General features: G+C 38.9%; 1 protein-coding gene across 1 annotated transcript in view; it reads right to left on the bottom strand.

Moving 5' to 3' along the window:
• cacng2a (calcium channel, voltage-dependent, gamma subunit 2a) overlaps window positions 1–26,783 on the bottom strand; it is a 63,485-nt gene that overhangs the window by 32,961 nt on the left and 3,741 nt on the right. The window lies entirely within an intron of this gene.

Here is a 26,783-nt window from a genome sequence, read left to right as displayed (position 1 = left end):
GCTGTTACTCCCTCCCAGGTGTCTCCTCGTTTGGTTTAATGTAGTGAACACATGCTTGATGTCTGTGTCCGGCTTAATATAGGTGTTGCAGTGTAAAAACAGCAAGGGGGCTGATGTTAACTGCCTTTGGCTGTGTCAATTGGTGATCATCGTCTGATTGGCTGGTTCTCCGGTTTTGGCTCTTTGAACTTATGGCAGAGTAGGGGCGCGTCATACAAGGTGCAGCTGGGGTTCCGCCTTGATGAGTGGACTGACCGATTTCATCGCCATTTGAGTTTTGACAGCATGGTGAAAAGTAATTGAAAATGCAAATGGTGAGGGGGTTTGACTGCACTTTTAAATAAAGACACGAGAAATCCATAGCAATTTGACATTATTCAAACTGAATTGAAGATTAAGTTATCAACATTTAATACTGAATTGTCAACTGTATAATACATTTTGAAATTGCATGACCAAACTGCATATTGAATTGCCAATTGAAAATTGAATTGGCAATAATTCAAACTGAATTTAGGATTGAATTGTCAATTTGCAAACTGAATTGCCAATTGCAAAGTGCATTTCAAACTGCATCATGAGATTGCATGATGAAATGCCAATTGCAAAATGAATTCCCCTTTGAATAAAGACTATAAAGAAACATAGCAATATGAAATGCATTTGGTTTAGCTTTCATTAAAAATGTTTTATCTAAATTATTCAAACCAAATGAACTACTTTTATTATTACTATTATTATTATTATTATTAATATTGTTACTTTTCATATTGAATTGCCAATTGCCATTTGCAAAATGCATTTTCAACTTGCATGTCCAAACTGCATATTGAATTGCCAATTGAAATATGAATTGCCATTTCCGTTACGAGCCTGATACGCTTTCATACAGGCGGAGTAAAATTTAATGCAAGCAGGGACATTTTGATTGTGAGGGGAAAGAATCTGAACATAAAAATCATATGTGCTCTCAAAGTATGCTGTCAGATTGAAACACATTGAATTAAGATAGAGAAATCATTCCATAACCCTTTTCCATTAAAAGAACTTAACATGTAGGCATTGTTGCAGATTGTAGGTTGGAATCTGAACCTAAATTTTTGGCACCAGGTCTTAAACGAAAGAAAAGCAACACAGAAATGAATAATACACGAATGTGAATGTGTTTCAGTAAATACAGTACGTTTAATATTCTTAATCTGTATCTTGCAAGTGTGTTTTTTGGTGTTTTTTTGTGATTAATGCAATTAACGACAAACCCCTCTTCAAAACCAGAAAAGAGGAGGAAGGACATTATGGACATTAACATAGAAGACTGCTGTTTGGTTCCTATCAGTGTTTTTTTTTTAAATGCGTGACCACAATCACCCCATAACCTCAGTCACATTTTTATGGTAGTCTAACTATGACACAAAACACTATAACTTTGCCTATAACTAACCCAAAGCATATTTATTACTATTTTGTGATTGGACAAACCACTCACAAAGAATAAAGTTCGTTTCTAAGTATTTTTTTAGTCTGTGACAGCAATCATACAGCAAGCATACACACAAATTCTAAGTAAATGCACTAGACTACAAACTGAATGTATTTTACCTTGAGATTTCCATTCTTTAAAGGCTGCTTTTGAAGACCATTTGTGTCAAACTGCTGCGACAGGGCTGTCCCATTTTTTAAGGCTCCTTCAAATGCAACAAACAAATGGGGTCTACTTTCCCAGTAATTCTATATTCTATGATTATCTAAAACTGGCAACAATCTTATTTCACTGAAGAACTATGCACAGTGCTCTGATCTCCCTCTCTCATTTTGTCTCTCTCTCTCTCCTCACAACAACCCGTCTGTGAACATCTGTCCCTGTGAACTAACACTGGAAATCTAACTTTTCAAATTAGCTATTACCGAGCATTTAAGGAGTGTAGCTAGTAAAGACAGCTAAGTTTATATTAGAAAGGTCTGGGCTGTGTGTTTGCCAAACTGTACATAGCTGCTAATCAACATGAACCACTAGTGCATGTAGAAAATGTCTTCAAATATTAAAACAAACAATCTTTCCCGAGACTCAAAAAATGGCCCATTCTGACGAGTCAACTCTGTGGAAAAGAATTTACCAATACAATGTAAGAAAAAACACGTAGGAAAGCTAAACAGTATAACCGGTGTAATTTAGCTTCCAATCATTATTTTACTGTGTGTTAAATATTTCCATGCTGCAATCTGAAGCATCAAGAGAGGGTCAGGAAGCGATGACGATAATGAAGAAAGATTTGGTAGAGCCAGCTAGTGTAAAAGCAGTAGGTGAAACGAGTATTATTAACTTAGGCAGCGCACGCTTTATTTCTGTGTTTTACACAGAAAACCGTAGTCAGGAGGACATTAGAGATTGACATTGGTATTAGTTAATTATAAAAAAGCTGTGTTGTCAGGACTCGTTAAAGAATTTACAACCATGTCATTATGGAGACCTGTTATTTGTATAGCCTATAGAGTACTCTGGCATTCTACTAAACAAATTTCGGAATGTGCATTGGCCTTTGTGTCTTATTTTTGATATGGTAAGAGGGAAATCAAGGGGTGGCACAATTGAACATTCACCGACACTGCAGATAGTAGAGACATTTCATTCTCTTGCCATACGTAAATCCTTTTTTATGCATTTGTTTTGTCCAGTGCATCAAAACTGTTTTGCTTGCCATAGTTTTTCTTCCTTTGTCTTTTACAACAATGTCAACAACAACTGAGCCGCACTGAAACAGTCCAACTATGCCAAAATAATGTCTCAAAATGGATCATAATGTACAGTATATCTCTGCCTTTAGAAAAGTAATTATGGGAACCCAAAATCACTATCTCTTGAAAATATGATTAACTCATCTACCTGTACTGCACATAAAAATGACACACATTTACTTTCTGAATCCGTGTAGTTCTAAAAAAGGTGGTAGAAATATAGCTAATAACGTACAGATTCTCAGACTTTCAGTCATTTGCTGTTAGGCTTCTGTGCTGGAAAGGGGATGAATGTTGGCTTTCTTGTCCTTCTTCTTACCAACAATTCACATCTTACATTTTGCCTCCTTTCCCTACATTTCTGCAAGGTATATCAAACAAAGACAAGACAAGCAACATCACCCTCAGCTTTTACCCACACAGATGTCAGAAGGAGTGGGAGGGATTTCTCCTGCCTGTCGTCCATCTGCATGTCTCAGCTCAGATGTGTGGACCCACTGGGACATGCGGTCATGGAGAGCAGGGCAGAAACTGCAATGAAGGGTAGGATGAGATTTCACAGATCCAGGAACAGGAGAACCAGTGAGTCACCAGTGTCATAGCAGAGTGCGTCACAGCCTTCTGGTCAGACGGGGTGAAAGCTGTCTAGTTCTTAGAAGAGCCCCTCAGCAGCAGGGAGAGGCATTCCCAGAATGCAGGCCAAGTAAACACATCATGCTACTGTAATAGTAGCCATCACAAAAGCACCTCAACTACACCAATCACAATCATGTAATCAGCTCCACAGGGGGAAACGGGTTTGCATCTATTTGTGAAGCTGTGCTCTGAGACTTTTTTAACAACAGCTGTTTGAAACGTGCTCAGCATCATATACACAATAGAGTTAGATTGGATTTCAGACTTCACTGATGAACTCACCTGATTTAGTGTCTATTTGGTTATTCTAAGCCTTAAGTTTGTCTTTCCTTCTCGACAGTGGTCTTGTTTCTTTTACACTATGTCCACAATGACTGAGGGACCACATTTAGAGGCAGCACAAGCCCATGTAGAATCAATAGAATAATGCAAATACAGCAAGATGGATACAATTTTTGCTGCAGGCAAGGTAAACTCAGTAAAGAATCGATAACTACAGGTAGGTGAATAAGTGCTTGTAAATTTCTCTTCTGGGAAGGAATTGAAAAATACGATACACAAACTGGGTTTGCTGATAACAGTGCAGACCAATAACATTCAGTGCTAATGGGAGTCCACAGAACCTGCTGTAAAATTATAAGAATTCAGTGTCAGAATAAAAATTAGGATGCAGAGGCAGAGTCTGAACTCATCTCCACTGAGTCATCCACAGAGCGAAGTCAACCAAAATCACTCATTATGACGGGACCACAGAGAGATGTCAATGATAAGAACTAATTTTAATGGTTTGGTTTCTTGTCCTAAAGTTGTCTGTTGTGTTTTCAAGGCTTCTGCATGTCATCACATCAGCCACCGAAACATGGAACTTCATCTAATGTTGCTACAAAACCTGCCAGTGGATCATGACCTTTTCTAAAAACACAAAGTAGCTGTGCGTTTATCCTTCCTTTCTCTTAAAATAAGCATCTCCCAATGGTTTTTCCCAAACCAGTATCTTTAATAATCCATGTCAGTCATTCCCCATGTTTATTAGGCATATGGTAGCAGATTGTATGACATCAGTTTGATGCATGAATGCTGGGCGGCTGCTGTAGCTATATAGTGCAAATACAAAACAGTATATGAGAGCAAGCTTTATTTAAAAACAATGTGCCATTAGCCAGTGTAGTTATTTTAGCTCTAAATGCAACAAATATCTCCTTCTGGTCTTGGACAGGAGAAGTTGGCCTCACGTTTGTCACCTTCACCCATGTTAGGCTGTTTTTTTCATGTATGTTTAGCTAATATAAGATCTACCTCAATGTGGTTTCATATATCTAAAGATCTATACGTCTTGCAGTCTGAGTTGTGTTCAGTTGCTCATCTTCTGTTTTAAACAATTCAGCCTCAACAAAGAAAATCTAGAGATGTGAGTGTGAGCTGCTGTGCAGTACAACAGGGAGAGTATGTAAGGACACTTACTACAGGAGATATTATAAATAAAAAATGTTTAATGCTTCTTTGGTTTAGGATGTAGCATGCAAGCAACATCTCTCAGAAGGTTGCTCTAAGTGTCTTTTACATTCAGAGCCACATTATCTCTCCTCATAAACAAAACAACAATCAGTATCTTTCTGTGTCCATTTCTAGCTTCAGCTCGTCCCCTTTTTATCACTTTGGGTTGGCTGAAGCTAATCAGATAGCTTTCAACTTGTCAAACTTAGTGTTACATAGAAACCCAGGTGATGTAATGCTCCTTGTGTGTGTCAAGCTCTCATTGTGTGTGAGCGGTGCTTTGCATCTGAGCAGGAGAACAAAGTGTCCTTTAAATTTTCTCACCTCAGGTTTGCATCCGCAGCCTGGTAAGCATCACACTCAATTTAGTTCAGTTTAATAAACAGCAACACTTAGGTGTGTGCACCTTAGAGTTTTCAGTCCTCTGTGCTGGTGATGATAAAGTTGTAGCTGATGCTCAATCGCTGTGAGAAAATACTAAATGATTTGACCTTGCTGCTGGCCTTTTGCTATGATTTACATCACACATCCTGGAAGTGAGCTCACAGTATCAGCGTAAAATCTGCACAGTGAGCACGGCAAGACAGTGATGGCATCATAAATTTCCTCTTAAAACAGCTGCCCAATTGATCTTTTGAATGTGCCGTACTATTATTTAAATCAACTGGATTCCCAATCACTGTTAATAACAGCAGAAACACTAGATGTAAAGGTGGGTGGGTTTTTTTTTACCGGCAAGTATAAAAGATCACAATTCAGAGAGAGTCGAAGCAGTGTTTTTACAAGATTATAACGATTAGTGTATGAACTACACGGAGACAGACAGAGGACTGATAGAGTGCACCAATTTGGAGAAAAGAAGGTTATTTATCTGTAATTGTCTATTGTTATTTAATTGAATAGATTGTCCTCCATGTTTTGTGTCCTTGCTTTGACGATTAACTTTATTACCAATTAAACTCATTACGGCACTTCATAGACAGTGTTGTATAAACTGATGGAGGGGTGGGGGGGAGGAGTAATGCAATCATTAGTTTTTCATTCATTTAGAGGATTATTTTGGAAAACAAATTTAGCCACAACTAATGACTATTATAATAGAAATATCTAATTTAATGTGTTTAGTCTTTTAAATATCAAAAATGTTCAATATGACATCTTAAAAATTGTTTGTTTTGCTTCACCAACAGTCTAAGAACTTAAGATATTGTATTGTAAATTAGCACATCCTTGCATTGGAGGACCGGTAACTAGAAGTTTTTGGTATAAAACAGCTGCTGTTTAATTTTCTGACAACACTCTAATAGATTAATTAAATAATTGTTTTGGTTCTTTACTAACTATCTGAGAACAAGCCTAGCAGCAGTAGTCATGATTATGTGTCTTAATATAAAATGAAAGATGGAGCTGTTATAATGACTTTCTTTTAACTTCCTTTCTTTAGTCAACTTTAAATTTAACTATATATGTAAATGTATATACTATTTACATATTCATCAAAACCCAAGTAACAGCCTGACCAGGGTCATCTTTCTTTCAATTTTTTTAAGCAACAGTTTTTTAAGCAACATTTTTATGATAGCGTCAAATGTCAAACAGATTTAAAAGCAGGTTTACTTTTTCTTCCACAAAGTAAAAAGCAGCTTTTGGCTGCAAGGATGTTGTGAAAAATCTGAAACGCTTTCTCTACATTTGAGTTTTGTATGATCTAAAATACAACTGATACTGACATTCATCGAGACACTGACGATGTCCTTCCTGTAATGTCAATAGGATTTGAATTAACCTAATGATTAAAGGTCTTAAAGGTCACAAACCCTGTTAAAGTGTCCTTGAGTAATGCACTGAACCAGCAACTTTGTCCAACAATGTAAATATCTTTAAAGAAGGTGTCAATTAAAATGTAATGTACGTGTAAATGAAGAGAAAAGACAAGATACTGAAAGCCACAGAGGACAAAACAATACAGGGGAGTCTGAAGGTTGACTTCATGATGAGGTAGATTTTAAATAAAGATATTGCACTTAATCCTATGCAGTTTTTAAAAGCTGGAGCATATTTCACAGAAACCAAAAGGTCCAGAAAACCACAAATGCAAATCTCTTGTTTGTGCTAGTTTAGGAGGATTCACCCACTATTGGCCATGAATTACTATATATAATTCCATGACAATCCATCCAACAATTGTTGAGCTATTTAAGTGAACAAAGTGGTACACTAATGCTGCTAATGTATGCATAGAATCATGCTAAATATAATTAATTGATAACACAGTATGAGGTTTTTACCGCTGTCTGTGGTTTATGTGGAAGCTGCTGTCCTGTTTGTATACATTACAGTGTATTATTATGTTGCAGGCTTTTGATTGTGCGTCTGTGTTGAGATGATCAGAGCTAAGGCCCGTAGTGCAGTGCAGGCTGACTCACTCTGATGTTGGCAGGGCATTGGGGGTCCTGATTGCCTTCCCAGCCTGTTAAATGCACTTCAGCAGTGCTCTTAGCAACACACGCACACACACACACACAAACACACACACAAAAAATGCTACGTATAAAACTACCCGCCTACTCTTCCCTTCACCACCTCACATCATACTGGCACGAAAATCACCAAATTCACAGAAGCTTTCTCGTTTTTTTGTACACTGTGTATAAAGAGAATCTTTTTTTTTTTTCATTTTACTATTTTTGTTCCTACAGAATCATCTACCACTCACAGTAATATAACAAATGTACCATATTCTTAGGGACAAGTGACATAAATATATCATGCAGATTTCAGACTTTGACCAATCCTCCAGTTGTTCCAAAAAAGACAAATAAATGTGATCTAATTACAGCTACAACATGCAAATTGAGGGATTCAAGCAAGTTTAACATGAGATTAAACATCAGACATGGCAGGACACCAAATACTGATGCTGTGTCAAAGGTTTTGGAGTTCCATGTGTACTGTGTGCGAAAGACATGGGTCAGCAAGTGATGCGGAGGGTTCAACATTCTCTGACTGGATAGAAGAGCGAGTCTCATTCAAACACATTTACCTGCCACTGCTGTTTTGTGGGTCTGTGTTTGTGGCTTTGACAGCATCTCTGCACATTTTAAGAAAAGTTATGGAGCACATCTCTACCAAACCCTTTTTCTTTACTTGAAACTCAAAAGATTTTCGACTACTTGTGCTGAATGTAAGAAAAATTAATCAGCAGCTATGGTACTAAGCCACTGAAAAAACACTGTGAACACTGACAAGCGGGGTAAATGAAAATGTCACCTTGTAGATTTGGAAGTTGTGAGTGACATTACATTGAGAGATTTTGATGAGATTTTTGTCATTTCATAGATTCTAAACTTAACCAGCTAAGAAAAAAATAGGATTACCAGCCAGTTCTTTCTAGACATTTCTGCAATATTAGGCTTAAGACAAAGGACAGAGTGATGGAAAACCCTAAAGCATAATCAACTTGCATTACTGCATCACGGCTGTATGACTGTGAGCTTACCAAGTTGCATGTTTTCTGAGAGGTTTGGGCATGTTTGCTTATATTACTGTAGGTGTAAGTGAAGAGCAGACAGAAAACATAAGGGGAGAGCGATATGAGATATAGCAGCATGAGGCGGTAAAGATCCAAGCTGGACTCCAATCCAGGAAACTGTATGGCAAATACATGGCATGTGCTTTAACCCTTCGGCTTTCAAGGTGCTCTGAGTTGCAGTTGAAATGAATATGTCCAGACTGATATTCTAAAAAGTTCGTGCATAAGCCCAAGTGGACATTTGTGCCAGATATAATGAAAATTCTTTAAAGCCTTTCTGAGATATTAGCATCGATAAGGATGGATGTTAGGTCACATAGATCTTGACCTTTGACCGTTGAGCATTAAAGCCTGTTCACCCTGTAGTCCAAATGAATGCTTGTGTCAATTCTAAAGTAATTCCCTTAAGGTGTTCTTGTGCGTTCACAAGAATGGGACAAATGTGAGGTCACAGTGACCTTGTCCTCTTTACCTCTGACCACCAAAATGTAATCAGTTTATCCTTGAGTCCTGTTTAAGCTTTGTGCCAAATTTGAAAGAGTTCCCTCACAGCGTTTCTGAGATATCATGTTCACAAGAATAGGACGTCCGTGCTTACAGACTAAATGTACGGATAGACAACTAGAAAACACGATGGCTCCGGCTACAGCTGTTACTGTCATGAAGGCATAACAAATCTGCAGAATAACCTATGATTAAAAACAGAAGAAAAGGTTGTCCCGGCTACAGGAATGCTGTGTGTTCAGAGGAGATGATAATGGCTGGAAATGGTCTGTAGCCCATATGCGCTTTAGTCCATCCATCCTGAATATCAGAGCCATAATCATGTTCTCTGAGAGAGGGGGTGAGAGATACTTTTTACAGTTGGCTACATTTATGGTGATTATGACTCAGTCTTTGTTCATATGTCTTTTTTTGCTGTGAAAACAGGATGTTTTGTGTGCCGTCTCTCGCTAATAACACATGTAACGATAAGTCATTGTCATCCTTCGGAAAAGGCCTAATTACACCTCAGCCTGGAAAACAGATCATGGACATGCGCCATGTCCATTTGTTTCAAGTAATCCCATATTGTCACAGACACTGTGGCTATGTTTAGTGTCTACAGTGAATGTTTAATTGGCATGTTTCACGTATATCCTTTTTTTCCTTTATATATATATATATATATATATATATATATATATATATATATATATATATTTATTGGTTTATTTCCATTTTACTTCTCTACATCAGTCAAGTGTAAAAAAGTTTTGCAGTGCCATCACACATACAAAAGGAAAATGTGTGTAAAAACTGGTGAATGGAAACCCGACTAAGTTTCCTCAGACAATCATCATGCAATCATCCTTATTACAGTGTCTTAGTCTGACTAAAGTTCCTGGTGGCTGAACAAAAACTGCCTGACTGATAGGATATTGGTCATTAATACATCTTGTAGAAACAAGATTCTGTCCGTTAGAAATGTTTGGTCACCTCTTAAGTCCATATAATTCTATTTTTTTAAAAAGAAGTAGAAAAACAACGAGTACTGTGTTTTCATCAAAAACCCCAAAAGTTTGGCCTTAACATAAAATCTATTATTAATGTCATTTTAATCCACTAAAAAAACGCTCTGTAAGTAGGACGGTGAGCTGTAGCTGCAAGAGTGAACATGAAGGTTTCATGTCCATTGTTAAAGATAATTAAATATTGGAGCTACAGTATAGTCGACCTGTACAATACCAGTATGTATGAAGTAAAGTATTTTTAACAGTCACATCCAACTCTAAATTACAGAAGCAATTTTTTGGTTTTTTGTCTTTTTGGTTATTGCTCTTCTCCCTTCTAGCCACATTTCAATTGTGTTCATCTAGTTTCCTCATCTTTCAGGAGCCCAGATAATCACAGCACTTGAGCAACTTCAGTGTGATTGGATTTTTGAACCCTGAGCTCATAAGGATAAGGAAGCCTCTAAGTCTTTTTTCTTCTGTCTCCTCTTTTATATGGTTTCTGATATCCCTCTCCTCTCAGCATATGATATTAATCCTAACACATTGACTCTCCCCTCCTTTGTACAAGCCCTCATCTCCTTCTCTGCTTTTTTTTTTACTTCTCTAAGGTGTCTGCTCGATCACTCCCACCAAGGGCCTGTATCTGCTGTCTGTATGTGTGAGCGAGGCCTCCAGCAAACAAAGTACTTGTGAGAACTAGCAGATGGGAAACACACTCCCTTTTTAATGTGAGCTTAAGGCCTAGTTCTTGAAAATTTCAACCCAATTTTTAAATCTTATGATCTTTTTTAAATTTGTATTAATCTTTGAAATCACTACCAAGAAGCCTTTGCTCTCCTGTCATCAATAAAATTGTCAAAATTGTGCAAAAAAACATTGTGCATTGGTTTTTAACCTTTTTTGTAAAATTCACCCGCACAGCCCATCAGATGAGCTTGTGTATTCTTACCACTTGAAGGTTTTAAAAGTAAAGTTATTTCACTAAATTGTACCCAACCGAACTGTTAATTTAGCCATTTCCTCTTTTTTTTTTTTTAAATGTAAACATTAAATTACTATCCTATATAAACATCTCTATAACTAACCAATTCAACAGTTTAGCCATTATTTGTAGCAAAATTTTAGTCTTATGGCTAAATTTTTCTATTTGGTTTCATATTTACCTTCAGCTATTCCACAGTTACAATCCATTTCTTTTAAGTAAATGCTGTATTAACTGTTGATCCATTTGTCTACTGTACCTTTAGTTAAAGCATTTGTCAATTTCTTTCACTCAATCAATGACCCAATATTGTTATTTACATTACATTAAAATATTCACATTTTCCTAATTTACCTTTAAGACACAATATGTACACAACCATGTAGTTAAAATAATTTTGTGCAGTGTTGCATTGTGACAGTATGTGCAACTGAAAATAAAATTAAAGCACCAAGGAAAGACTATGGGGACTGAGAGTAAATTTCTGGCAAAGCTCCACTGACTGTCAAGGCGCACAGATGAGGAAAAGATCGAACCACCAGCAGCAATATATCATGAAGTTGTTCAAAAACCCGTAGTCTGAAAAAGTGTTGCTGTAGGTGTAATCTTTAAAAAGTGTTTTCAAAACAATCTGTTCTGGTGACTCCCTTACACTTTATATGTATTTAATAACTTCCCCTGGTTGCGAATCAATGCAGCTCACGATGGGCAAATCATAAGGGTGCCAAAAAAAAGACTACACAATTCTTACAGTGACCAGCAGCATATGTGAGTCAAACTGTATCTACTTATTTTTGCTGCACTAGGTAAAAAGATTTATTTCAAAAACTGAACAAATCCAAAAAATTGAACTGAGCTTTTGTTCAGTTTAAATAATTCCATCAGTGTCCTTTTGTTCCTGAAAACTACAGATCTCAGCAAGCACTTGCACAGTTTAGTAGATAAGGTTATTAAGAGATAACTCTTTTCAGAAAGACAAATCGACTGGGAGGCCTACAAGTCAAACTCAGAGCAGCAATTTCCAATAACGGTGAAGTGAGGTAAATGCAGTTTGGCTGGTGATGGATATGATGGCAGGAGTTTGAGCAGCTAGGGTGGGAAATGAGCCTGCAAGAGTGACTAATACTGGTTTACTGTAAACACAATACTTCATACCCACATTACAAATCTTGGTGCCATCTCAGATACTACTGGGCTTCTCTCAAGTGGAAACATTACTCAGTTTACACATTTTCACGATTCCCAAGGCTTTGGACAGACTGATCAATATTTGTGATTGTGAATCTTTCTATCTTTCTCTGAGCCAAAGAAACTGAAGTCATCAAAACTTTCAGCCTGGAGTGGCTCCATTGTCACACTGACTTTGTGGGCTCATCCAAAGGATATTTGAGCTTTTCCACCAAAGCTGAACTGAATTTTAAAGGCAAAGATAACAGTTAAGAAGAAGAAAATGCATGCTCATGCTGTCAATGTCACCTTTCCCATCTCTGCCAATTATAGTAAGTTCTATGAGGTGCAATATGGTAGCTCAGCCCAACATCACACATCAGCAGGAGAGACAAATTCCTGCACTGAGACAGCTGCTTTATGCCCAGGATTACAAATTGAATTGTCTGTGGCAGTATAATGTATCTGAACACTAAAAAGCAGAGTTATTCACTTTTATTCTATGAAGTCTGAAGCCCTGTTTTAAAATGTACCAAATGATGTGACAGAAAATGAAGTTACTTTGAAACTAAAGCAAATTAAAAATGACTGGAGCCATGCTTCAGAAATTGTTATTTTCGGAATTGTTATAGGAAGTACAGGCCGATCACCCCTAATCTAGCGTGTCAAAAGAATCTCTTATGTCTCTTGTCCTTATTGTACAGAGGACACAAAACATATACTTCTTAATATGCCTGAGAAATGTGATCAGACTGCCATGTATCATTAATCAAAGAAACAGAGTAAGACTGTCACATTTGGCAACTTATGGCATAAAATCATTAATGTGTCCTTGGTATGTTATATGTGCTTTTTGCCAACACTAAAAAACTAGAAAAGGCTGCTGTTAAGCTGCAGGGGAGATACCGATCGCTCAGAAGCTGCCGAGAGTTGACGAGTTTGCATGGTCAAAGCTGCAAGCGCAGAGGCAAACAGGAAAACATTGAACAGATGCAGAAGACAATGAGAGATAAATATGGACAAAAGGAGAAAGAAACAAGATGACAAAAAGAAGGAGAGAAAGAAAACAAAGAAAATTGTCACAGGAGAACTTGAACTTGGCAGAAGTTAATAAGGTAAAAGTAGACATTAAAAGTTGAAAGAAACAAGAAGTTAAGTAAAATGTCGATGCTGAAAGTTTAAAGAAAAAAGACAGAAGTAAATAAGTAAGAAGTCGACAAAAAAAGAAGTTAATATTACAAAGGTAGTGTTCATCTCAAACTGGTTTAAGCATTTAAATCCTAAAAATTGAAACAAGAAACACAATACTTTTATTTTGAAAGTGTGTTTCCTGTAGGTCAGTGATGTGTGTTTTTGGTAGATCCTGTGCCTTTTACAGTAGCTAGACATAATTTCAAACTTATTTTGCAATTTAAATAGCGTAATTAAAAAAACTTAAAAGAGATTTATTTTGAAAGTGCATATCCTGCACATCAGAAATCTGTGCTTATGTTTGAAGCTGGGCCTATTATTGCAGATAGTCTAAACCCATAAACTAATTTAACCATTTAAATGCTAAAAAAATAGAAAAAAGTTTCAAAAGGCATTTTGAAAGTGTGTTTCCTGTCTGTGTGTGCAGTCGTGTGTGTGTCTACTGTAGGTAGACTTCACCACAAACTAATTTTAGCATTTAAATGCTAAAAAATTACAAAAATGTATGAAAGGCTTTTATTTTGAAATCCTGTTTGCTGTAGGTCAGTGTTGTCACGTAATGTACATTTTATATCACAAGCACTATGTACAGCAGAGTGTTGCATTAACTGTTGCCCTTTCCTGCCAGGAGGAGAGAAAATGGGCGACCTGATAAACGGCCTCCGTGGGTAAGGCAGGGGTCGCCAAGGTATGATGATACAGGAAGCTGATCAAATAAGGCAAGCGGAAGGGAAGTTTCAGGTGCTTCTCATTCATTTTCATGAGAAAAAAAGGAAAAAAAAAGTGAAATAAAGTGAAAAGTATAAAAGTAACTAAAGAGAAAAGTAATAGTACGTGTTCTAAAAGAGACCTACGTTATGGAAGTCTAACGAAGTTTTAATGAGAAAGGGTCCAGAAGGAGATAGCGACCGAACACGACGGAGAAATAAGAAGAAGAAAGAAAGAGCATAACATAAGTTATCCACTAAAAACACTAACAATATCTCAAATTGTTATGACTTGTGACAGTGGATGAAATTAATACATGCAGCCTGGTAGCTGAATTAAAGAGGCGTAAACACCTTTGCGATGCAAACACTCACGGATGATAACTGTGGAGAAGAAAGCCACTGATGATATTTGCAATATCATCTATAATATCACATATTGATTTGAACTAGTTAAATGCTTTTACTGTGAACGTGGGTGTAGGCACAGGGCACAAATAAGTGATTGTCCCCCGAAATTACTTCATGACTTATAAAGACACTTCAAAAGACGAGTAGGTGGGCTCATGTGGTCCACACCAAGGTAAAATGATATTTTTTTTCCTTTTTGAAACTCCTCTGGTTTGTTTTCATGCTGACTTCATGTGACTTGCAAACACAAAGAAAAGCAAACATGAAGTTATGCAGACACCTATGAGTGACCCAAGTTTTTCTGAACTTAACAGGTAACGTGTGAAATCTCACTACAAATCGCTGGACTCTGGAGAAGATGTGTTGTGTTGAGCATGTTAATTTACATGCTCCACTCTGACGGTTTCTGATCTATCAGACACATCAACAGTCCTGGTGATTTGTTTTTTTAAATGTCATTCTTGTTTCCTGTCCTGCATACGATACGTAACATTTTAAATGTATTGTTTAAATACAATACATACAATAGCTTTTCCTCCTTTTGTTTAAATGGAATCAAGACACTCCTGGTCAGCTCTCACCCCACTGTAGCTAAACTCCATCACAGAAAACCTGCATAAAGCTGAGCTTTTTTTAACAGTTCCTTTCATTTTGCTGGGGTCTTTATGTCTCTGTCTGTGCCTGTGAATGCCAGCTGTCATTGATTGTGTAAACACACTCTTGTTCTCGACACCTCTTGATAGTACAGAGCTGGAAAAGAGACGGAGCAGTGGTGTGGTTTCTTTTTGAGCCATATGTTATCTTAATTCCCTCAATTTGCACATTGTAACATGAAATTTCAAACTTAATTATTTTGTCCGATCGGCCAAATTAAATGTCAAATCTAATTTGGTGATTTTCTTTGGTCATCTCTTAAGCTGTATGTGCCTTTATTCTGACCGTCACGTGTGGTTCAGCTGTGCTGTCTCTCCTGGAGAAGAGATCCTGATCTCAGTGAGATTAGCTTATTAGTATTAGCACAACAAAGAAGAGAAATAAAGTGATGTTGAACATAGTTGTACCTGGAGTTGTACTAGAAATGCTTCCCACAACTAGCCTGTAATCAGTGACAACCACACTGGTTATCCACAGTGTCAGCTGTCCTGCAGCTGGGTTTCTGTGCTGTGCCTCACAGCACCGTAGCTTTACCTTCCACACAGCAGTTGCAGCATTTCTATTCGGCTTTTATTGCCAGGATGTGTGTGCGTGTGTGCTGGCACATGTGTGTGGCCCCAAAATCTGAAAATCTTAAGAAATCACTTTTAATACCTTTCGGTTAATCTCTAAATGCCCTGCTCTCTGGTGCCCCCCCACTTACCCACCCACCCACCACTCTACTCCCTTGGACTGCCCAAGGGAGAATGATTAATTTGTGGATATTGATTTCTTTTCCTGAGCTGAAAGAGAAGAGTGCGAGAGAGAGGGAACAAGAGGGTGAGGTAGCGTGGGAGAGGGTCAGAGGGGGTGAGAGACTTGGAGAGAGGAGAAAGGAGAATGAGAGAGGTGGTTTTGGGGGGTGGGGGTGGGGAATACATCCAGTATTCAGTGTGGTGCTTCTCTGCAGTTCTTTTTTTCCCCCTATTCTTTAATGTAGGAAAAAAAAGCCAGTGGTTGCAGGCTGGATGCGTCAAACCACCTCTCTCTCCCTCTCTCTCGCTCTCTGTCACTCTCTCTCTCTCTCTCTCTCTCTGGTGATTGCCAATTCACTGAGTGTCCACATGTCATCTAGCCCTGATGTAGCGACGACCAGCGCATCATGCTGGGAGGAGGAAGCGAGGAAAAAAAGAACGGGGGGAGTTTAAAGGAAGGCAGCAAAAGAGGGCAGGCAAGATGGCTGGATGGATGGAGGCATGAATTCATCCATTTCCCTGTTTCATCTATGTAAATGTTGTGTGCATGTGTGTGTGTGAGTGCACACACACAAACACACATTCACACACACATCTCTCACCTCCCGCCCCCCATATTCTCCTCCTCTCACGGTCTGATGTAAGACAAACATTGCTGTCTTCCCAACGATTCTTCACTGCCTGTTTTGATTCCTCTTGCCATCCTTCCCTGTGTCTTTTTTTCAGTTAAATCCCCGTGCAGGAGGAAATTTAATATTGTGACCTCTGATGAGAAGTGGAAGGGTGTTGCCTTATGGGAGATGACAGGCCGTGAGATTGGCATTTAATTCTGTTGGAGAGTCCTTTTAATTAAGCCTCAGTGTGGTTAGTGAGCCCACCTCTCTGTATACTACAAGCATATTTTTGACAGATGATGTTTAAAGAAGAGTATGACATACGTTTGTTGTTTGAGAATCACACACACTGAGCTTGTCTGACTCTATATATTATTGAGAGAAATGAAAACTGTACAGTGATCAGTAAATTTCCTTTTCACCAGTTACCTTTCAAGGGCATGTATATGATATATGACAGTGGATGAAATTAATATACATGCAGCCTGGCGGCTGAATTAAAGGGGTGTACTTTGCGATCCAAACACTCACAGATGATGACTGTGGAGAAGAAAGCCACTGATGATATTTGCTTTTGCTTCATTTTAGAAAATTCACCAACTGGTTATCACAAAAGGACAACAAATTACATTACAATCTACAATCACTGTATAAGACCAATTAAGGTTTTACTATGGACTAAAACAATCTATTGAAAGCTGGAAAAGCCACAAAACACACTGACAGTTCAGTCTGATAATATGCTCTATAAGGAAACACTGAACTAAATAAGGCTTTGAAAAGCACCTTCAAAGTAAAAATTAACTGAGTTTTTTGTCTAAAAGGTTATTTTCATGGAAACAACGTGTGATTTACATATATTAAAAGTTAAAACTTTGCCTTTAAACTGATTATTAAATGGTGATTATCGCTTTCACACTTTGAAAAAAGTATTTGAGTTTTGAATTTTTTTGTCAGAATACTTTTTTCAAATTCAGAAATCTGAAGGTAAAGTCAGAAGTTTAAAAAAAAAATTAGAAACTCTAAATTTGAATTCAAGATTCTGTATTTAAATTTAGATCTCATGGTTTGGTTATTGGAATGGTTAACAAGTGAAGGTAAACCCAAAGTTGGGACACTATGTAAAATGTAAATAAAACAGGAGGCAATTATTCCCTGATATTTATTGTCATTTCGATGCATCTACTAGTGATTGATGCTTTGCAGCAGTGTGAGGATACACAAGTTCTTTTCACTCACTAGAAAAGAAACAGAAACTAACATGTCTACCCAGTAGTTTCCTAATGTTTTTATATTACAAACAACTGAAGCATGTTTCCAATAGGCATTTTTCTAATAAGGTATTTATTTGTTCACAGGAAGCAAAAACACAGGTGTACTAGTAAATTACTGAGTAAACCACCATGGTTAATTTGTGTCACAAACTTTGTCACAGTTGCACCACAGAATAGAGCCATTGTCAAGTTTAGTTAAAGCTGTGCTTCTCTGGCCTAAAAACGTTATATTATATTATATTTATTGTAACTTAGTATTAAAATGTTTACCTTTGGGTGTCACCAAACTGGGCGTGCAGCACGGTGTAAGGGAATGTAAAACGCTTTTACAGGAATTAAGATGTTCGGTATCTTTTGTTAATTGAAAAAAAAAAAAATTATTCATCAAAGTGGTCACACAGTCATATTGACATCCAACTTCATGTTCAGTTTCAGTTTTGACACATCACCTTAATTGTTCCACATGCTCACAACCAGCACTTGAGGCTGAGCTAATTTGACAGGACTTAATGAGACTATGCTGCTACTGTAATTATTTTATTGTCTTTGTTAACTTGAATTGGCATGATGCCATCAAGGGCAAAGATGATTAGATTTGATCAATGCAGACATGTGATTTGGGAAGGGAAGCTGTAATATTCAGCTTTCTTCGATACTATAGCGTTGTGCTCTGACTTGGCAGATCAGTCCCGGAATGAGTACAGTGAGGGCCACTGTGGGTAAATAAAAGATTCCGTTTCAGAACGTGTTCATGCACTCATCCTAAAGACTGGCACAGCGTCGGCCCTCACTGTGGTGGTGTGACGGCGATGACACATTAAAGACACACAGTACAAGGCTGATTACAGACACACTGGGGAAACTGTCATGGCAGCACCAGTGTCACACTCACTCACATCCACAGTGTTCAGAAGAAAAAAAACATGCATGTGCAAATCTTGCCCACATGACATGTGGACTCCACATTTCACATTTACAGATGAAATGTGGTGTGTGTGTGTGTGTGTGTGTGTATGTGTGTGTCTGTGTGTGTGTGCTACCTGTGTGCATACTGCTATGATCATGAGAATCTCCCTGTCCTGGAAAGCGATCTGAGAGAGCAAAGGGAAGACACGCTGCTCCCCATTAAAAATTCATCCTGTTTCTTACTGCTTTTAGAGATACAGAAACATGAAGATGAGCATTCATGTATACGCCTGCACACACACATTCACACACATGGAAGAAGAGGAGGGGAGGAGAGAAGCAGCACGCTCGACTGGAAATTACATCATCCTCCTCAATGGACTTAGCAACACCTTATCCTCGCCTACATCAGGATGCAGCGATGATAACGGCGTCGACTTCATTTTGACAAATTCCCCGATTCGCTCTGATCTGCAGATTAGCCCCGTATTGTCTTTTTATCCCGACAAAAATCAGCAGCATCGTCAGCATTTCGGCTGACGCTTTGTCTAAGCATTAGAGTTACTGTATGTACCTCTACAGACATGAATAATCGAGTGTCAGCCTTTTTCAGACATCAGGTTTACATCATTTCCTGTAGGAAGCGTATTAAATCATCATCCTTCAGGTTAAACACCCAACCCACTCCATCAAGCTGCTTTGCCAAGATGTGAGTGACAGAACAAATAGCAGCTAAATCAATTACAGCTTAAACATTTGCTAAAATGAACATTTTTCTACTCAAAATAAACTAAAATAACCTAAACCCTGTCGGTGAACTTATCACTGTGACACAACCTCTTGCTCCTTTATTGACTTGCATTGTTTTGGATTGAAGCACTTTTCAGCAGTCTCATTTGACAGATCCAGTCTCATTACAACTGTTTGTTTTCCAACAGCACCATTTGCCGTGACAGTGGGGTCTGCCAGCCCTGTCGACTGCAGTAAATACTCACTCTGGAGTGCGGTAAACATGACCATCTGAGCAGCGTCACACTGACAGGCAACTCTGATGTCCTCTGCGACAGACTGACGGACATAAAGGCCAGTTTTGGTCCTTTTTTTGCTATCAACATGGCCACAAAATGTCATACCAAGAGACTAATTGTTATTTAAGATTAGCTCATTATTTATATCTGTTGATTTTACAAAAAGAAAAAAAAGAAAATCCATCCTCTCTGTCCTCCACCTGGCCCTGAGCACTGACCGACAGTCCAGCTACAGAAGCCTCCATCTCTGCCTCAGTCCAGGCCTAAGATCTCAGTCTGGAGTGATTTTGGCTTCGACAATGGATGCAGAGCTGTCAGCAGCTCACCTACTAGGTGCTAAGAGGCAAAGGTAGGAACATCTCTGTCAGTACTCCTCACCTCTGTTTATTTGTTTGCTTGTTCTCTTTAACCACATCAGCACCTCTCTCTCTGAGGTTTGCATAGTGTGACATGTAAAATCATCTCGATCTCCTTACTGGTCACTATTAATCGCTCACACTAATAATGACACAATAACAAAGTTATTCATTTCTCACTGCCAAATGCACTGCAGATAAATGGAATTATTATTTTCTCAATTATTTGATTAACCATCCATTAATCATCCATACATCCTTCATGTGATTAAAACAAATACAAAATTATCATTCATTTTATGTATCCATTTACAGTATACATATTTGACATAGGAAATGTGTGAACAATTGCAAAGAAAGTCTATTTAAAGCCTAATAAAATTAAGTATTTCCTTTGTGTATTAAATGACCAATTAACCATTAATCAAGATACTACAACTGTTTGGGATTTGTGCTTGAAATACTCTGTATAATAAAAAGAAACCCATCTATGTTCAAAACTGTTGCCATATAATGTTCGGTCAGACAACTGTTGTCTGAATATTGTTTGACAATGACAGTGAATTATCACTCCTGAGTGTTTTCAAAAAATCATTAAGCAAAATGTGAAAAGCTATTGTTTACCATGAGCACACTTTTCATTAGGACTGTGTGCGTAAAAGAAGAATACAGTCAGTATCCACTTCATTAGGCAGGCGTGTACAATCCAATGCAAGTGTTCTACCATAAAGTTAAGTTAAGTTTGTGATGTCTATAATGTTCAGTTTTTGTTGACACTGCTATAGAGGTGTTAACTTGGATAAATGTTTTAGCACTGATGTCATTAGTGATGCCTTTGCACTTCTCTGCATTATATTGAGAGATGTTCCTAATATTCTGACAAGTACAGTCATGATTGGGATTTAATGAATTGCATAAGGTTTGTGCACAACCTTATACCAAGTGACCACTGTGGAAGCCATATTAAAAGGACTGCTAAACTAATAAATACATGATCATTTTGTTGAATTGACCTTTTAAACAAGACAAACACCTAAAGATAAACATACGGTAAATCGGGATTAAAGTTAAAACCCTTATATATCCATGAAACAGTAATTACTATTATATTATTGTTGCTGTTATTAGAATAAGTGTCTTATATGAGCAGGCAGGTGTAGAGTGAGTTAGGGTAAAACCACCAAACAGACTCTAACTTTTCCCCCAGCTCTGAGATGATGCAGTTTGTTTGGGCTGCGTTGTGACACAAAGCAAATACAGTGTAATAGATTGCAAATGAACTGCGCCACAGACAACACCAATTAATCAAAAGGCAGACCGCCGTACTTTCTCTGTGCTGTTGCAGAAAAAACAGGAGTGAATCGCACCTCCTTAAAATGAATGGATTGTATTTGCAGTTAATTATCATTTACTACTGGGTCTCTTTGGGATGCTTTCACAGCTTAAGGATACGGCCGGTGAAGAGGAAGAGGGGAGGAGCTCCGCCGTGATGGAATCAGAGATTGGCCTCCTGGTAATTACACTGTCATTGTGAGAGGATCAATTCTTCTTGCAATCAGACAGCAATCTCATTGAAAATCAGGTGGTTGTTTAAGGCAGTTTAACATGTACCTTTACATTTGTTGTTGTTTGATAAAAAGTAGCTGAGAGCAAATATTAGATAATGGTCGTGGAGTGTGACTGGGCTGGTTACTAGCATCATTCATTTTGATCTTCGCCCCTGAACTCTGCAGTGGCTTGAAAAACTCAGTCGAGTCATATATATTGCACTTGTGGTTGGATGTTTTTTTAATTATCCATAATTGTACAAATGTGTTCAAAGATGATTTCAATCATATAAAAAACAACCTTCAAAGAGTGATAAATGTGTTATATCTTCCCAGAGCCCAAGGTGATGCTATTAGTAAGCTGTTTTCCTTTGTCATTCTCAACTTTGGCTGCCTGAATTGCTGGTAACAGAGACACCTTTCAAGCCAGTACATGTTTGTTGTTTTATTGTAAGAACACCAGCTTTTGGTGGAGAATCCCTTTAATCCTCTCTATGTATTCAAACTAAATCTTGTCCCGTATCACAATCCTGTCACAAATAAGTTGAGTTACAGAAGCATGACGACATGGAAATGCTTGTGCTAGCAGACAGTCAGCAGACCTTGCCAACAGTATCATTCTGTGGTGAGTTGCAGTGCCACACAGTGTGCTTACACAAATACTAGCCCTGGGTATGTTTTGTATTGATTTGTTCTCTGGTCATGTAGGATAAAGATAGACCCCACCCAACAGGACCAACTGCAGCTGCATGTGTAAATCAAGGCTAGAGCCACACACACAGGCAGTCCTGCTGGCTGTGCTGATGATGATGATGATGACTACGTGTCAGGGGTCAAAGGGGATAATTATCATGTGGTGAGTGAAGCATCACTCCTCTTTGACGCATGTTTCACCTTTAATGCTTGTTTTTCATTTTTTATTCTAATTTACAGGCAAGGCTCTTGCTTTCCGGACAGTCGGGGTGGGGGAAAGGATCTTCACTCAGAGTGCGTGAAAGCATTTATGGGAGAGTGCCACTGAAGTTTATAGCCCCTCTCCTTTAGATCAAATACATCCAACCCATTAATCAAACACTAAAGCAATTATCATGCCATGGAACACTTCTACTGTCCATCCCACCTCATTTAGGACAGGCGAATACAACTACATTACTTTTAACAAACAGGGCAGTTATAATAGTGTGTTTCTGTTGGGTTACACCTTTCTCAGTCTTCTTCTGTGGAGTCCTGTAGTCCTGGTATTTTATGTGGATCCAAAGGTCTGTTTGTAGTGTGAATTTTGTTATTACTGTGACATACTTTATGTGTCTAGAGCTGAGCATTGACATACCCATAGAACAGACCTGAGGGTGCACTCGAACGTAAACTGATACCCTGGAACCAGATTCTGATCACTGACTGAAGAACTGTAACTTCAGGAGTACTATGACCTGAAGCTGCTGCCCTGCACTATCCTGCCTCAGCCTAATCTGGAAAGCTCTGCCCTCTATTTTGGCTTTACTGGGCAATAGAAAGGGCAAGGTGGACCAAAAAAAAAATCAAGTTCAGGAGTGACTCCAGTCCCAGCAGAGCTCCAAAGAAAAGGCAGGCAAAATGAATCCCATCCATCGCCAGCTTCAGGGCAGAGTGACAGTGCAGCGCAGCAGAGCTCAGTCACGTTACAAAGGCTGGTATCAGATGAGGGGAGAGGGAGTCCAGAGTAGTAATATCATGCTGACGGTAGACCGCTCAGCTTCTGATTCAACAAGTGCCATAACACACTTTCCATACACGCTTCTCTCTACTTGAGTATATCTATAATCAGGCCCATGCAGCTGGATATACAGTGGATTGGTGTCATAATACAGTGTAATGCCAGTTTAGGGCATTAGCCTGGGTGGGCAAATTCCAGCTGGGTAATCCTTATCTGATTGGACTAGGAGAGTAATCCCACGCTTCCTTTCCGTTCAGATCTGCTATCTGCGATTATCTGCCCCTGTGCCACAGAGAATGCAGCCGCAAACATTAGCACAACATGATCCCTGTGTTTACAGATGCATGGACAGTCATACACCCACATGCTTATACATAAAATCATGAGGCAGGATGTATGAACTGTGATCTTTGCTGAGCTCAGCTGTGGGAGTCCATACAAAAGTGTAAGTCTTTTTAGTTAAATGGAAACTTTCTGTAAACTGTGTCTTCTTACTACAAGAACAGATAAAAGTTTAAAAAATACAATTATGGACATCTACTGCATGCTGCCTTCAACCATTATAATATCTCAGGGAAATGTTCAGTGTTTGGCCAAGGTTTTGCCTCTCAGGCTGTTGCAAACCATCTGAATCTAAAGTAGAAATTAATGTGCTCTGTTGGACTACAGAAAATTCCACTGCACATCTTGTAGTTTACGTCTGTGTGATTTACAATCGAAGATGACAAGCACACCGAGTTACAAAGCTTAACTTTACTTTGTTTAACAGGTACTCAAAGAGAAAATATCACATGATGAGCCTCCTTCATCACATTCTCTGCCACTTCTCTGCCACACTTCCTCCCTGACTCTGAATCTTCCCTCCTGTAACCACAGTGGGGCCTGAGGGTGGCGCTCTAATGAAGATGAATGCCTCAGATTAGCAGCAAATACATCGCAGCACACCTGGCTGGGGGGGCGGCTCTTACAGATGTCCCAGATCAGACAGAGTAGCCGTGGATTCCCAGGTCCTCCAGGGTTATCAGCAACACACATGTTTACTGCGTACACTACTCATACTTCACTAGTCAAAGTATTTTCTGAAGCCACATGTGTTTGCGATACCACACTTACTGATCCTTTGTCACCGTAGCTTTTGCAGTTCGGCTTTTCTCAAAATATTGTTACTCTGTAAAATATCTCTTTGTCCATTTGTGACTTTGTTCAAATAACGGAACAATATTATTTAGTTTACAAAGATTTAGAACGGTTTGTTGAAATAGTCTCATCCAATTAAAATCATCTGCTGTACTTAACCAACCAGATCACAGCACAAATGGGGGGCTATTGACAAAGGAAGAGTATCCCAAACTCTGCTTCTTTAAAGCTACTGAACCTGTGGGAGTCGGGCTGGCATAATATTACAGAGACAAATTTATTTCTGCATTCTAATGCAGTAAAATGACTTAAAACAGAAACAATTAATCAATTAATCAAATAATCCATCTGCAACTATTTAGATAGTAAATTGTTTATGTGTGTAATTTCTAAGCAAAAATAATTAAAGCCAACTTTTATTTGTTTGTTATTATATTTTTCTAATTCTTTAGTTGAAGGGGACCTGGTGCCTCAGTGGTAGAGCATTTGGTGGAGATGCAGAAGGCCACAGGTTGAAATCCCACTCCACAAAGTGTGGCCCCACCCACCCATCAAGAGCCACCTTGGTCCCTAGTCTGGATAAAAATGTGGCAGGAAGGCCATCTTGCGTAAAAACTCATGCCAAATTAACGTGCGGAACACATTCTGCTGTACCGACCCCTGAAGGGACAAGTCGAAAGCCACTGATTTAATTTGATAATTCTCTGTTCGTTGAACAAAAGACTAGATTTCAAGACATGACCTGGTAAAGTTTTCACTTCAATGCAAATAATTGTCAGCTTCAGCCCTGGTCAGATACACAGATCTTTCCTTTTCCAGGAGGAGATCATCTTCCTGGCTCAGTAAGTGAAGGAAGGATCATGGCATTAAAGTACCCAGTGTAGGTATTCCCGTTTTGCTTTTTCACAGGTTGTCCTCTCCAGTAGCTGGTTATACAAACACAAACCATCGCCCACCTGTGTCCACTCAGTGAGCAGGATGTGTGGGCCCTCGCTGCCAAGCACACAGCCTGTGTTCGCAGCTGCGTTAAGGACGGAGTGACTACTTCAAGCATTGCTGATCACCAGTAAGACTTCATTTCAGCAAAGCTGGAGGAAAGATGAATACTAGTCATCTTGGCACTTTGAATTAATTGAGCTGAGCTGCAAACTGAAGCCTAATTAACATGTGAAATGTTTAACTTGATATCTCTCCTCCCGACTCTCTATGCTGAACGAGGCTGGGTTTGCGGCAAGCGGCCTGCTTATCTCTGCCTCTCCCAGCTGCATCCGCTCTGTACTTTTCTATTAAATGTGCAAACTACCTATAATTAAATGCACTCACTTTTTAGGACCCAATTTCCTGAGCAGGATGTCGTCTGAGTTAGAAATGAAATGAATCTGACCCCGGTAAGGAAACGCAGTGGCCGCCCTTTTTCACTTCCTTGCTTCCTCTGGGTCGGGGATTATTCATGAATCTGAGTTTATTTCCTGCTATTTTGATCCATGATATAAAGGACACACACACAAACCCCAGAGTGTTTTGATCTCATCTTGACTCTGTGCTGTTTTGTTTGCCAATGAATCAATAGCCTATAGTTGCTGTCACAGTTAAACTCCAGCTGTGATTAATCCTACGTGCCTTTAAGTAACCACTGCAGTAATAGTTTATACACCACTGTCAGCATTCTGTGTCGTTTCTTTTATCAATGGAAGCTTGACGGAGCTCTTTTCAAACACACTCACATCTGGAGTTACAGTCCTCTGATGATGACACCTGAGCAGCTTATCAGAAGCAGCTGAGGCATAAACACTGCCATCAGAAGTGGAGCTACTACTGGAAATTGTATATTTGACTTTGCGTTTTAATGCTTTTTAAAAACTAGACACTTTTAATGCTGTTTTCATGTCATAATTTCATGCATTGTTTTCATTATTTAAAAAAAAAGCGTCAGTATAAGTGGATTTAGGATGGACTACTTCAAACCAGTTATTAAGCTTTGACTGCAGACCTGGTTGCTTATCACAGGAGCCAGTGGAGCACAAAATCAGACACCCCGTTCTTTGAGGATTTCACAGCTAAGAAGATGAGCAGATTTGTAATGCTCTGTGCCCTTACGAGGTTACAGCGCCTCACTCCCAAGTCACCCAATGTCTCTACCAAGGCATGACAGGAAACACACTGCCTGGAACTCTGGAGGTCGTCGTGAAACCTGCATGCACTCAGAGCGTGAGGCTGTTTGACATGTTGGAGAGTGCTGAGGACAGAGAGGTCAGAGGTTACATGACAAGCAGGCCTGCCATGATCAGGGGTGTCAGGCAGGTCAGACAGAAATGGCTGAACGTATGCTGCTGTTGACTTCACTTTGGGGATCTTCTTTATGAAAATACACACCCTGTCCTAACTGCTGGCCCAGTGTCCCCCCGCAGCTTTCCTTAACTAGAAAGCCAAGTCTCTCCATGCATGGCTTGTGAATACTGAGACTAGAGAAGCAGTTCTACAGCAGAGTGGG

This window comes from Channa argus, chromosome 15 (genome assembly GCF_033026475.1).
Source record: "Channa argus isolate prfri chromosome 15, Channa argus male v1.0, whole genome shotgun sequence".
NCBI classification, from domain to species: Eukaryota; Metazoa; Chordata; class Actinopteri; order Anabantiformes; family Channidae; genus Channa; species Channa argus.
This window is presented reverse-complemented; position numbering and strand designations above follow the sequence as displayed.